Below are 16,016 nucleotides of genomic sequence, written 5' to 3' on the forward strand. Positions count from 1 at the left end.
ATAGTTTCAAACTATAAATGCATACAAATGGTAAAAATTAGGTGAATTACTTAATAATAAAGCATATCAAAAGCATGTTTTTGTTATATGCCATTAACGTCGATAGTAGATGTTAACTCACCTGCTCGATGATTACACTGGAAACCACCGTCAGCTGTTGTCAATTCACCTTTTCATGAAGCTAAATCTGCAAGCCACTGACAGTTGTTGTCAATTGTCTGGTTAATATGATTACTCTTGAAACCTAATTATCAGAGTGTTTCCTATAAGACGTGCATACAATCGCTAATTATAAGGTCAATCGATCATTAATAATGTTATGTGTGGTTGAAAAATGATCCCTTTGGCAACTCAGAAACACTAAAATGAACACATAAGATTTTGACCACATTCTGCTTCTGTTAGAAGCGTCATCACATTCCTGAGTATTTACAAAAACTACGATGGAAAGTACAAAGTTCCTTTCTTGTGTTAACTATTCTATAATAATGCACATTCAGTTTAAAAAAAACAATGCTTTAGCAACATAAACAATAAATATTTATCATCAATGTATAAGGGGGTACTACTTTACTGTTAAATACCCATACAAAGCATACATAAGAAACACAAAAACAAAACTCTACAATACATTAATCAATTGGCCTAACTCTAATATGTAAACTCAGTCTAAAGATATTCTCTTATCGTTGAGAGCCATTGCACTTCTTCAGACTTGCTTACATTGCAAACACATTGATCTGTTGGACAAATCGGGATGAAACCATTGTTTTACTAAAAGATTTGTATCATTTCAACAACAATTTAAAAATATCAAAATAAGACCAAAAACACATACATTTCAGTGTAAACATTTGGATTGATGAAAAGGTTGAAATGGCATTGATTTTTCTTTTATTTGATCCGAAGCCTAAACAATATTAAGATATCTTTTCTCGAAATATAACTGTTATTTCTAAAGTATGGTTGTCTTTCAAATAGTGTGCTTGCTTAAAATTTAAAAAAAAAACTGGTTATGGCGAGAGAGAGTTAAAACTATTTTTTTATCTATTTGGATGCAACGAACATGTAGAATGGCTGATGTATTATAGTGTTTATAATTTATAAGAACAAATGTATTTGTTTTAGTGTAGATAACTAATGTAAATAATCATAGCTATAATTCGTGTTCCTTGGTATATAAATGAACTAATACGTAATTAATTTGCAGTGCTTTTTAATGCAGTTAGTAACAAACAATGATGTTTCAGAAAAAGGTATTTATGATCTTTATATAGTAATAAGCGAACTGCAAACACAGTTACATTTTATATATCAAATTCATTTTCTAAATATGCAACTGAACGTTGTAAACGCAGGGTTTTAACCTGAAAAAGATCATGCAAATATTATGTTGTGATATTTGAACCAGTATTTTATAGTGTGTTTTTTTTTAAATAATTTCTACTTTAATAAAGTATAAAACGTTTAATATAATTTAAGGGAAACGGATGTATCCATTCAAAATATTTTTTAAATGCAATTGAATAAATATATAATTTATTTAACGAGTTACATTGATAATAATTATGCTGTATAATAATAATTCACCTTAAAAAACAACAGCATTCAATCAGCAGATCTGATGAGCCAATAAATGTATAAGAGCAATGATGCATTTGTTTCGGGATCCCTCGTGAGTATATTCTTAACTGTAGGTGTTTTTTTTTCTAAAAGACGGTGATTTGATATCGACATTACATTTGCTAGTATTCGAACAATTTATTGAGGTAAATTTACATTTAATACGAAATGTGATGAATTATTGCATTGGTAGGGAATCTAAAACATTACATGTATTTCTCCTTACTACAGAGATAGTCCCAATAGTCAAATATTTGAGTAATATAAAATAGTGGAACTAGTCCATACCTATGTGAAAAACTACAAAAACAAGCTCTGTAGCAAAAAGTGTAAGCATACACCCGGTTTAATGGCACTGGGTAAACGCCAAAGACATAGAACACAAAAAACAAAAACAAAATAGTGTTCATCATAAAGTGTCTGTCTAGTAGATATCGCATTTAGTCAGATTCAATGAAATGAGCCAGGGAGCCGCATTGATAATACCTCAATCACCAAAAGCTTAAGCATGCATCTCAAAACAACAAACACAGATAAAAGGACCATTCTATACAGCAGGCTTATCATGACTAGACAGAGGGCTGCACATGTAACGTACCTTATTATTATATTTTATATGATTTGGTATATACGTATAAGCTTTGTGGTTTATCAAACAATGGTATGAAACACACTTCATACGGCTATTGTTTCATTTCACTTTGTATATTTATGAAGATACATACAGGATTATAAACTAAGGAGTATGATCATCTCGTCAGTTCATTGAACTTTTAACATAAATAAAAACAATGTATTTAAAGGCTTTTAGGTTCAAAATAACCAATGAGATCAGCAACAAGCCGAATGGGTGGTCTGACGCGATGATCTGGGTATATGGGCGCATCAATCCCCTGATTGAGATATTTAATTGACGGCACGAGTTGGTGTAACACTGCCAACGCCCACGGGCAATAGCTTAAGCGGTACTTTAGTGTACAATGTATAATTATATTAAGGTAGTTAGATTCCTAGGGGCATCATTTCAATCAATTAACTTGTATTATTTCCTTGATTAAAAGTTAAAATATAAGATAAATCTACCGTTATATTAATGTTTTATCTTGAATTACCATTCCTCCTTTTTATTGCAGATTTTTTTCATAAAAAAACGACATCACCCAAGAGACAAAAAGAACAGTCTTTTAAATTATTTTGGTAAAAGTATGGTATCAGAGTAGCATAAAAAATGTTTGCTTTCTGACACAATACACAATCGATCACAACATCAACAATTTTAATCAACGTACTGAAATAACCATACATGGTAATTCATTTTTAACATACTCATTCGACCGCGAGAAAATTGGAAGATCGATGTTTTCGAACAAAATCAACAATTCCCGGAAATATCCACTAGCTGTTTATTATTGATAACCTTTGTGAACAGTTTGCCAACGCATCATAATGTTTTACCGTCTCTTTATAAAACAAAATGAGTTTGGAATTCCTAAACATCAGTTTAAGCCGGGCCTGCAAGTAATGGAATCCTTAAGGAAGCGTTTAATGTTTATGAGAACACATGCTTTTAATTACTTTAAATAAAGAAAACAACAAAATAAAACTTTTGTAAAAAATATAAGCTTTACCTTGAGTCTCTCAAAAGATATGAGTTCAATCAACAAAACACGTCGCAATGAAATGTTTTATATTCACCTGCATAGCAACTAAGCCTCTTGAAAATCAACCCATTCATTATCTCCATTATAGTTATCCTACAATAAATGTTTATACTCACAGTAACATATTGTTCTGTAATGAATCATTGTAAAATATGTTCAGTTAATTTGTAGCAGCAAGGAGGAACAGGTGATGTCATAATTATTTCAATGGTTATGTTCATTTGACTTGAAATTATTCTAAACATGTGTATCCTGAGCCATTCAAGATATTAGTTAAATACAGTTATGGTCGATAGCAATATATGTTGGGATAAGTCAGAGGTTGCACGCCCGACATGAATCCCAGTCTTTTATCCTTGTAGTTCCCTGGCTGTTCCACGGCGATAACTCCTTATGTGTGTTTATACTTTGTTTTCATTGATATTAATTAAGATAAAGATATATTTGTATATAAACAGTAGATTGCCTTTCATTTATATTTCGGCATTTTTGCTTCAAAACAGAACAACACATGGGAAACTACAAGGACACGCACAGTTGTCAAAGAATTTGGCTTGCTCGTCTATGGCCTTTGGCTATATTTGCCAGGAGCCTAATATTAAACGTTTTATAATCGACATAAGACGACTCAGCACATTAAATATATTAAATAATGAAAGGCCATGAAACAAAATAAAGGAAATTTTCGTTACAACGCTTACTGGTATTTGATGTTGCCCAAATGCAAAATCCGTCACAGCAGTTGAAAGCAAACTAGGGAAATTACACTTTTGCTGTTATACTTTGTACAAAGCACTCTTAACCGCGCTTGGGGAAGTGTTTTCCAGACGCCGGTATTAGCCATAAAATGAGTACTTTCTGATACTATTGGTTATCAAATACATATACAGTCTTGATGTAGATAATAGTTCATCTCTTTGCAAAACTAGTCTGTGTTAGAGAGGAATTCGCACCGTGTTGCTGACAGCTTTTTTTAAAGTACATTTGCCGATTGTGCTTCCCAATGATTCAAATTCCAAAACAGTCTCAGTTCAAATAAAGGTAAAAAAGGACATATTTCAAAATCTTAAAGTAGAAACCTTTCCTTGATGAGCTCAACATGGACATTTATCAATGACATAAAAATATCATGACTTTTTTAAGGTTAAATAGTGTATTACGCCCAAGGGATAGTACAAACCTCGCCATTTTTTTTTAAAGTTGGTCACAATGTCCAAGACAAATTACATCTTCACTCCTGGCACTCTATATATTGCATGGTGCAAATTCTTAGTATCTTCCTTGTATTTCTACTAACGAAATGCAATGTTTGCATTCCGTTTTTGAAACAAATTTGCAAAAAGGTTGCGTTGGCCAGTATATTATATATTTATTACAAATGATGTATAAATTGGGCTCTCTTTCACGTTTATTCTGTGATAAGCTGCCTTACAACGATTTCTGGAAATAAGGTGCATCCTGTTTTATTTTACAAATGGCGCATTTTAATTATTGAAATTATAAACTATGAAGTGTCATTAATGTGGACCTATGTTGACTCATTGCTAGACGGACTCATTTAAAACTGAATACGTTTTTTTTTTGTTTCACTAAAATATATTAGATATTTTGTTAACATGTTTGCATAATATTTAATTCATCTATGAGACTTCCACGTTTGATGCGGGTTTTTTTCATCCGATACCTTCTGGAATGTGATGACGCTTATTCAATCTAAACAAACGTTATCAGTGTTTATTAATTTCTTCAAAAGTAAATAAAGAGATGAAAGGATCTCGTTTCCAGGTAACGATATATAATTATATGGGTCAGATTGCTGATACAGGATATATTGCCTCTTCAGACATGTCTGATTATGTCATGAGTGTAACCAATGGACCGTTTGGAACATCCCAACGTATGAACAAGTAACGAACGATAAATTCATTGATGAATCTGTAACATGAATTGATGATTTATATATTAGGAAAACATTGACTGTAAGTACGAGCAAGGTATCGCAAATTCAGTGATTGTCACAATTAAGTGATTTCGCCAACATATTATAATTTGTCTTTTTTTCTGAAGAATATAACAAAAACGATATATTGTTAGCTTACTTATCATATTTTTGAATGATATACAATTTCAATTTATTTTTAAAATCTAATGTATAACAAGGCTTATTCGTTTTGCTTATAAAAAACTTAACCTTCTATGCATGTATGTGGACATATAATCTCAAGAAGATTCATATGCACATAAAATGTTTATTTTCGGTACCTTTGGCTCAGACATTTCTTAACATGTTTTGGTCAAGCTCGGTATCAGATGTCCATCAGCAAAGTCCCGCACTAACTCTCCTATCCACAGAAAGAGTTTATCAATTCACCTTTACATTATGCTTAGCATTGACACAAAAGACAGTATTGTCAATTCAACAATTTAATAGGCTAATGTGTTAAATATCACGCTGAAGACATAGTTATACAGTGTTTCCAAGTATAAATGCATACAATCTTTAAAAGTTTGATGTATCACTCAGTAATAAAGACATATCTTAGGATCGATATGGACAGTCAAACTACTATTAGAGTTTAAGGACAATCATAAATTGAATGATATGTGAAATGGATTTTTTTAAATATCATGAAAATCAAGATTGATTTTATTAAGGATATACAATTGTTGGCTTATATGCATCCCTGTTTGAATATTCCTTCATTGTCGTGTCTTGTCTCTTTGAGCTAGATATTTGCAAACGTATTTTGGAGATTCCGGTACGAGATGTGTATTATAAAAGTTTCGTTACCGCCGACAGTCGACGTTTATGTACCTACTTGATGAAATAACCCGTGCAACCACCGTCGGTTATTGTCAAGTGTCTGTTAAATATGTTAGCTCTTGAAACCTTATTATAACTGTTTCCTATTACTCTTGCATAAGTTGGTAATTGTAAGGTGGATCCGTAATTGATAAAGTCATATCTTGTTGAAAATATGAGCCGTTTGGCAATTCTGAAACAACTATAACCGACACATAAGCTTTTGATCACACCTGCTTGTGATAGAAGGATAATTAAAACGATATTAAACCAGTAATTGAACAAACTACGACACTTGATTATAGGTGGAACATACAGAATTACTCTTGTACAAGAATGCACATTCAGTTTGATATAAATGTTTCCTTAGCAACATAAACGTATAATGTTCATCGTTAATATTTCGGAGAGTACTAATATAATGTTGAAAGCATTACTATGCTGTTGGATACGCGTTCAAATAGCTCATATGAACAATTCATATCATATTTCTACAGGACAAATGACCTTTCTCTAACATTGTTGGAGTTAGGCCATTTATCCTGAGGATATTCTCTTATCTCAAAGAGCCATTGTATTTGTTCAGACTTGCCTGTATGACAAACTCATCGATCTGTTGAACAAATTGTCTGACACCATTCTTGTTAAAACAGTAGTATCTGATAAAAAGATTAGTATCATTCCATCAACAGTTTAGAAAACACATCCAACTTCAAAATGAAACAAAAGCACATACATACATACATACTGGTTTAAATATATTTTTTATTGATGAAAAGGTTAAAATGACATTTAATATTTCATTATTTGATCGCAAGCACAATAGTAATACAGATCGTCTTGTTTTGTAAAGAAACAGTTATTTCTATCATCGGATTGTCTAAAAAGATTCAAAACTGTGTTTGCTTTAAAAATAAAACAAAAATAGTGAGGAAAATGTTTATGGCGTAAGAGAGCATAAACATATATAATATAATGTTGATTTTTTCAAGCAAAACATATGCAGAATAGCTTATGCATTATATTGTGTATATATTTTATTTATTTTTTGCTTTTTTTTTCGAAATCCATGGTATATAAATAAACAAATACTTAATTAAATTGGCATTGTTCGTATATGCAACTAGTAACGAACGATGATGTTTAAGGACAGGCTGTTTTGATCGTTCTATGATAATCAGCGACCGTTCAACTGTGCAAACACAGTTTCATTTTATATATTAAATACATTTACTAAAAATGCAACTGAATGTTGTAAACGCATAGCGTTGAAATTGAAAAGATCATGCAAATATAAGCATGTGACAATTAAACCAGTATTGTATATGTGTTTTATACATTTGAACTTTAATAAAGTATAAGCGTGTATTATACAGAACACAGCAAAATATAATGTTGTTGTTTTTTAACTTAGCATATATAGCTCATCGTTATCAACACAAAACAAAACAAAACATATTAAATAGTATATGCATGAAAAAACAACTAATCATTTTGCAATATATTATGTAGAATTAAGTAATACAATATCGTGAAAACAAAATCTAATTGAAAAAATACTGTATGTGAGGATGTCTTAAGGCCGGATATACATGTATTTATCATATACCCATCATAATTCCACACGTAATACATATCGCAAAATACAGTAGTCCGTATTCCACTCCAGTACCAAAAGTGGAGACTAGCGCCTCGTGAAATCTGAATCTGCAAATATCCACTCGATATAAATGCAAAGAACTACAAAAACAAGCTCATTAGCAAAAGGTTTAAACATAAACCCGGTTTAATTGCACTGGGCAAACGCCAAAGACATAGAACATACCAATAAAAATCACAAACAAGAAACATGAAAGAACAGCACAAAACTCCACAAACAGCACAGTGCATACATACTATATATAAAAAACGAATTCATTCTCCTGGATCAAAACGCCGTACTAATAACCCTATTATATTCAAGTCTCTTATTTTAAAAGCTGTGTTACAAAACAAACCTACTCGGATTTCTGGTATTGTATCTAAGAACATAATTCTGCCTTATATCATTATACATTGAACAAACTAACACAAATGAAATTCATCTCTAATATCGTTTGAAATACACAGTGTTTCCTATCTTGTCTATGAATATTGATATGTCTCCCAAGTTTAATATTTAGAATATGGGAGCACAATCGGAGTTGAGCTAGAACATTTCTATATTAAACTTAGAAAATTTCCAGTTAAAAAATTCAGAGTGACATTTTGAACGTTTCCTTCATTTCCTTATAAAAAATGAATTAATTTTTTCATGGTAGTATATATATTGCAAGGGAAATGGATATGTCCATTAGTAATAATTTTGAAACATATTTGGATAATAATATCATTTACTTAATAATGTATGGTAGTAGTTCAGCCCATCAAACTAACATCATTCTATTAACAGATCTGATGAGTCTAATAAATCCACTAGAGTAGAGATATTTTTGTGTTGTGTCACCTAGTGAATAATGTGCTTAACTTTTGGGTTTTCTTCTCTCCAAAAAGGGCACCTAACACATAATAGTATTTGAACAATTTATTGAGTTTGATATACTTTTGATACGAAATGTAAGATATTTACAATGATGTATTGCCATCGTAGGGGTATAAAACATTACGTGTATTTCTCTTTACTGCAGGGTTAAGCCCAGTAGTCAAACATCTAATTAAGAAATATGATATTTAAACGCAATATGTGACGACCTAACAAACAATAAATTGCGCTTGATAAATGCTACAATTGTTCATTCACAGACAAGAATGTAGCAAGGACATATTAGGTTTAAGAACAAAGCTATACTGGTGTGTGCATTATATTGGGCTGCGATATTAAACACTTTATAAACTATTATCATTATACTGTACCCGTATAAAGAGATTTCATTCCTAAGAACTAAACATACTTCAAAGTAAAATACTACACACCTAAAAAAATCAAAGTAAATTCCATGGAAGTAAATATTGTTGCAACAACATTCTTCAGAAGCATATCCCAAAAATAAAAAAATAAAAACATTTTAGCAGAAGCAAATGAAGAGATTAAATTAGAACTTCTTAGCACTTTTTCATTTGAATGGTGTTTGCAAATGATGTACAGCGAAATGGAAAATGGTATACGAAATAACAACACATTGTTTATCATTGAACACGTATATATTTTTTGTAGAATTAAAGCAAATTTCAAAACATTGCTATGTTTTACCTTCACATATATCATAGGTAATTTTCGAGACGTAAACTGGTACATGTACATTACTAACTTTTTAAACTTGCATGTTTATAAACCATTAAATGCCATGCTATTTCCAAGAAAACTTATACGTTAATTTATGTTTAATGTAAATACTTTTTTATTATTCTTGTTACTGCGTTAAAAGAGAAAAGACGATATAAGCATGTAACAAATTGTGATTTCATATTATCGGATAAGGCGATTGTATTCAAACGACAGCACATTTTGTTAAAATTATAGTGTTTGAGTTGTTATTCTTCCTGAATATCAACTCCGTATACATCCTACTTAAACATAAAAAAGTACAAAACATGATTTTTCAAATCTTTTTTCAAATGCATGCCATGCTCATTGGCAGTGCAGGTAAAACAAATCGGTTTATTTGCTATTTTTACCCAAAAGAAGCATGTGATAAATGAAACTGACACTCCATTACAAGAAACTGACACTCGTCATCCAAAAATATAACTTCTATAGTAAACTATTTTAGTAAGTGGCTTTTCCTGAAGACATATAGGTAAGCTCAAAGGCTCCATTACTGATGTTTTCTAAACTCGTTTAATAAAATTGTCTATGACGACTCGTGACAGACCATGTATTTATATTAGAATATAGCATATAACAATGAAACCGGCACTATAAGGCGTTCAAATCATTGCATAAACCATTACTTTGTTATTTCTCGATGCATTTTCTAGATAATTCAGCGTCTGTATCTACATGTTAATACTACCAATATTACCTTCTCTTTTTAAAGGCACAAGACCATCATACTCAATATTGATATGTGAAACTACAGAAACAAGCACCGTAGTCGTAAAGCTAAGCATAACATTTAGCCTAAGGGTAGATAGTATTGGAATTATTAACAAGACCATATTCGTTAATTGTTTGCCAATGGCCTTTTCCCTGTAGCTTCTATTGTAAAATTTGAAGAAAAAAAACACTATTCCTCTGGTTAGATTGTGACGTGTCCGCAATAATGTGTAAATTCGTAATGGTAAAGACACGGTTTGTTTAAAGTGATGATCATCAGCCCCTCGAAGACAGCCGACAAAAAAACATACACAAATTCAATGAGAATTGTTCATCAGGAAATGGTTTTGGCATTGCGTTGGAAATATATTAGGTTTCGCAATCGAAAATGATACGATAGTTAAAAAGGGAACTGTTTTAGGACTTTGGAATTGTTCCAATGTTTTAGAAAAAGAGAAAAAAATCGAGTATCATCTCGTGAATTTGTAGTGTTTTCATTATCATAGATGTCATACTTACAGCTTATGATTTTATTAATTACCACCCCACTCAGCAAGTACCCCACCCATGTAGGTATTGGTTGTATGAAACTTGGTTCAAAGGCGTACCTAACAATCCTTGATAAACTCACCTAGTTTTTATATAGTATATATGCACTGAGTTGTTTGTTGAGCTTTGTGCTGTTTTTTCCGTGTTTCTTATTAGTGATTTTTTTGTTTTTGTGTTCTATGTCTTTGGCGTTTACCCAGTGCCATTAAACGGTGTTTATGTTTTAACTTTTGACTACTGAGCTTGTTTCTGTAGCTTTTCATATAAATATTGGTATCATGAAACAAGGTTATATGTTTCTACTTCATTAAGCACTAAGTAAACACGTGGACCACTTGTCAGTTAGTTATAAATTTTATCGTTGTGCAAGTGGTACCTAAATCATCAAAGTAGTAATACATATTACGGTTACATAAGCCTTCAGCTTTATGTATTAAGTAAAACTAAGCTGAAAGTGATAGTATCATTAAAAGTGTATGCAAATACTTCTGGTGTAGTAACTCTTACCCGAATCAAAATATAAGTACGCTTTTAAAAGTGCGCATGATTGATAAAACCTGGAAAGTAAGTAAAATTATTTTATTTCACTGCGACACAGTTTCTATCTGTCTTTATACTAGACTGAATATTACACAACATTTTCCTGTACGCTGATTCTTTGTAGTATGTTACCTAAAATGTTTTAATCTTATATTACCTGATTAAGATGGGAATATTAAAACAATAAATATTTTATGGTGTTAGTGATTTCCCTTAGGGTTTTTTAGTTTAGGGTTAGTATAGTATAGTCAAGTTAAGGTTTTCTGTTATAGGGAGTTACATGAATTTGCATATATAACGTACATCATGGAACAACTATTGTATATATATATGTATAAGTGTAATCTAAATTTCCACTTATCAATGATTATTCAAATAAAGTTATTGACATGCCAATTTAATTATAAATAGCATTATGAAATAGGTTGACTGATTTAACTTATGCTGATGGTGTTATTGTTTATTCGATATTTTTTATTGTTCAGTTTTGTAATATGTATGCAATGAATCACCTGAAAACACCATATTGTATATTTATTTGTCAATATGGGCCATGGCCTTCTGGCTATTCTGTATATTTTCTTAAATCTTAATGTTTTGCAACTGGACTTGTTCTAAACAAAAGCTCAGTAGCATAACTTGTAACTATGGGTCTGCTGGTTGATTTTTACTGTCTTTCTCCATCTCGAGCTTTTTTACATTTCGATGGATGTTGGAACAAAAAGAGGTTAAGCGATTGGTATTTAGTTTAACCGTGAGTAATTAATTAATTAATGTACACTTATCTAGTCTGGTTAGTGTGTTTGATGATATTTTGTCATCTAATGTGATGTCGGTTATATATATGATGTTAATGGGCGATTCTCTTTTGTTTCCGATGCATTTTTGTCATATTATTTTCCACGTATGGCCTTTCATAATTGATAACCAAAGCCAAGACAACACTTTGTTCTTACAGGACTGTTGTTGGCAGTGACTTTCACAGTAAGTTGATTACAATTATATTTGTTTTCTATCATATCAATAGCCTGGACTTACCATGATGATTACGAGTCTTCGATTATATGAAACATTTACTATATTCAAAGCTCGTATTGATAATACGAAACCATGCGAACCATGTGATTAAACTCTTCTTTTAGGATGTATGTATATATAACCTATAAATAAATGTCAATATGAAATATAAAGGCGTAATTGTTTAAAAGAATTCATTGTTTCAAATGCTTTTGAGTAAAACTACAATAAAAAAGGCTTCAACCTTGGTATAGCTTTGAGTTGTCATTGCAAGCTGATATAGAATCATATTACAAAAATAAATAACATAAAAAGTTATTTGCTTACAGCATTCTGTTAAGGAATGCACCTAGATTCCTAATATATAACATCAGTGTTAGTGAAGGCATTACAGCTCTTTACACACCGCGCATCAAAACAATAAGATCATTTTTCAAAGAGTGTTTAACGTATAATCTTTGCGCTTAAATAATTAAGTGATGGAAAACGCTTTGTTATCGTATTATGTAAATTTTGTATTGTGCGTTTTATTGATATCCATAGGATTATAGGTAAAAGGAAACGATTATATCCTCTCTTTTTTGAAGTCTCAGCAAATAATTGTAATAAATTTAATAAGTTTTGCCTTTGCAATGGACCTGTTTGATATTTTACCGACATGAGTAAGTTAAATGTCGATGGGAAAAATAAAACCGATTGGATAAAGATATATTGTTACACTTACCTTAAATACATTAAGGTTTTGTTTTCTGTGTAAGTCATTTTAACATTTACTGTCTGTATTAACTTGTAGCAGGGATAATTACCATATTTATTAAACTATTATGATTTGTGGTTACAGCTGATATTTCGAAAAGGTTACCATGTATATACATTCTACATAAGGTCATACTAAAACTGAAATGCAAAGTATTGACAGATAATCGGAAAATGAAATATGCGTACTTGCCAGAACGAAAAGTAAATAAGAGCATACGTTTGCCCGCGAACTAGTGGGAATAGTTCGGCACTAAAATCAATTCATTAAAATGTAATGAAAAGAAAATGAACATCCGTTGCTTAATATCTTTCTTTAACATCACAGCAACCCATAGTGTCATATCATTGACGAATCAAACCGAACCTATTTAGTAAATTAAAGCCAATTATAATATATTAATTAAGATGGTGAGACAATCAAATGTTAAAATCAACACAAACACTTTACACCAAAGAAGGAAGTATTTAAGTTACAAACATGCAATCGAAAGATACGATGTTTATTGTCGTCTGAATTCATGATACAACGCTGAGGAATTACAAACTTAATCTTGTTAAACTGTCGTCACGCGGACTGTCAAAAGGCGCGTAAATTAACAACTCAACGATATTATCGCAAACATGTCAAGCTGCAAAACGTTTACGAGAAAGATAACCACACAAAATATAACGTTACATGAAAGTGAACCTTGTTCTCCTGAGATTTAACAAGTTGTAATCTACTCGTATTATGAATAAGACTGTTTCATACCATCAGCTAGATGATCTACAAATAATATCTTAAATGATGCTGACGAGAAGCGTAAACTCTGCAATATGGGTTGTAGGGAAGGGAATCAAAATTGACTTTGTAGAAAAGAAAGTGCTTCTATTTCTTCAAAAACTTTAGTGAAATTTACTTAGCTCTTTAGTCATATACATTTCTGTTGTGAGGCAATTGGTCAATACCGGCGATTTTCTGCTTTTCAATGAAATTTAATATAATTTAGCATTGACTATTGCATCCTTCTCGCAGCAGTGTCGAAAATTCCCACTTACGCAATTCATCTAACAACTTGTATTATATTGTCCCTTGTTTTGCTCAAGGTTCATCACTGGGTTATTCATGATAATAGTTACATCAACACTTTCCTATAACAAACAAAACAACTTTGATTTTGCTCGATCATGCAATAGTTTTAACAACTGGTGTTAACACATTGTGAACAATTGACAGTCAAATGTCATACATGAACAATTTACCATAAAGACCTTGACTGTTTTTAAATTGGTCACCAATATTGTATATCTATATAATATCATGATTAAATAGCACATTCTCTCAAAAACTCTTCGACCTAAATTAATCTGTTACTTTTGTCAATGTAGAGTTCGATCTAAGCTCTCACTTACATTATTCTAAAGTATTTCAACGATAAAAAACATGAGTGAGTTTACAATCATAGAACAATAACGTAATATCTCACATATCTTCTATTTATTCAATTTGAAGACCAAGCTGTTTGGATATTGAAGAACATAGGGCTTCTATAAACAACGTATTGATAAAATTTAATCGCCTTACATTCCTAGAAAATGAAATAAAACGATAACAGGAGTGCTTTTCACTCGAAAATGCAGTAACCAATGTTTGCGGTCTTAAAAAAATACATTGAGATATATGCAAAACTATCAGGTATTATTAAGGTATCAGGGACCAAACTTTAAAAACAAAATCTTTTCAGGTCTTGGTTGGAAAGACTGGTGACCTCAAATCTAGCTCGGATAGGGATCGAATCTCCGGAGAAATAACGTATCTGCGGTTGTGCATGATTTCTTGGAATACTCTGGAATACGTTCTTTGAATAAACGGTCATCTGTTAAAGTTTCAAAAAGGAATGCAATTATAATTATTTATAGGATGTTAGTATGAATTGCCACGTTTTGATTGGCGAAGCATTTTGTTCTTTGATTGTGCGTTTAATGTCTTCGAAGCTTTATTTTGAGCGCTGTTTGATAATCTCAGGGAATGAAAGTGAAAACATATGAATGTATTTCTTCCGAATATGAAAACAATTGGTCAATGCATATAGTTTTGTCATATCCTCCAGGCCTAATGAACTGTGTCTTTGTAAACTATGTGCCTACACCAGTGAAGCTTTAAGCAACATCTTCTAACGCTTATTGAACATAGTAAATATTGTGCAATTAATAAAATAAATATCTATGGACTTGTTTTGCACAATCCGGTTACATTCAATAATATCATCAGAACCTGCTGCTCATAAATCAGTTACTGTATGATCTGTTACTAGTGCATCACTACGAAACTTCCAAACTACCACTTGGTATATGACGCAATCGGAACAACAGTCTGCATCAATAAAGATGTGTTCTCGTATACCGTTTCATGAAAGTAAAATATTTTAATCTCTGTTTTAACGGGTAATGAGTGATGGCTATGCTGTTTCGTTCCACAAAAATATCATGTTTAATGACGCAGAAGAGAATTCCAAATGGACCGTTATCTAAGGCGGAAAATGTCGTACTAATGATAGCAGGGTTCTATCTGGTAGCAACTTGTTAAGCAATGATAAACACTGTTGAAATAAAACAAATATCAAACGAGTTTATCATGTCGACGAAACAATCAATGCGATTAATTACAAAGCAACGTCAATAAAATCGGCACCTCTTAAAGTGCCAGCCTGAAAAAATGATTGTATTATGAAAACAAGGTTTTAGCCGTGTTAAGATATATTTCAATGTTGACTTTAATTTCAAATCAATGAAGCTCTTGGAACATGATCACAGAGTCTAGAACGTCAATCCAACAACATATCAACATCCGATCGCGGGTGAACTAATAGAAGAACAGTCATACCGATATCACAGTAACAGTAATTTAATTTCCTTTGACTTTGACTTGTGTATCATTCTTTTTTAACTTTTTATTTTTTTATTTTTGTCAAATAGATTCTACCCAAAACAGTTTCTTCACAAAAGGAGATCCAAATGGTATTTCTTCATAAAGTATTGAGTAACAACCCAGGATTGAGTAGAGAAAATA

General features: G+C 31.4%; 1 protein-coding gene across 1 annotated transcript in view; it reads left to right on the forward strand.

Annotated features, from left to right (window-relative positions):
- Nucleotides 1-12,148: 12,148 nt before the first annotated feature.
- Nucleotides 12,149-16,016, forward strand: part of LOC128234376 (muscarinic acetylcholine receptor M1-like) — a 327,690-nt gene continuing 323,822 nt past the window's right edge. Inside the window, exon 1 of the mRNA XM_052948584.1 lies at nt 12,149-12,175. The gene's annotated coding sequence lies outside the window, so the exon portion shown is untranslated. The remainder of the gene's footprint in view (nt 12,176-16,016) is intronic.

The sequence above is a fragment of the Mya arenaria genome, chromosome 5 (genome assembly GCF_026914265.1).
Source record: "Mya arenaria isolate MELC-2E11 chromosome 5, ASM2691426v1".
In the NCBI taxonomy this organism is placed as follows: domain Eukaryota; kingdom Metazoa; phylum Mollusca; class Bivalvia; order Myida; family Myidae; genus Mya; species Mya arenaria.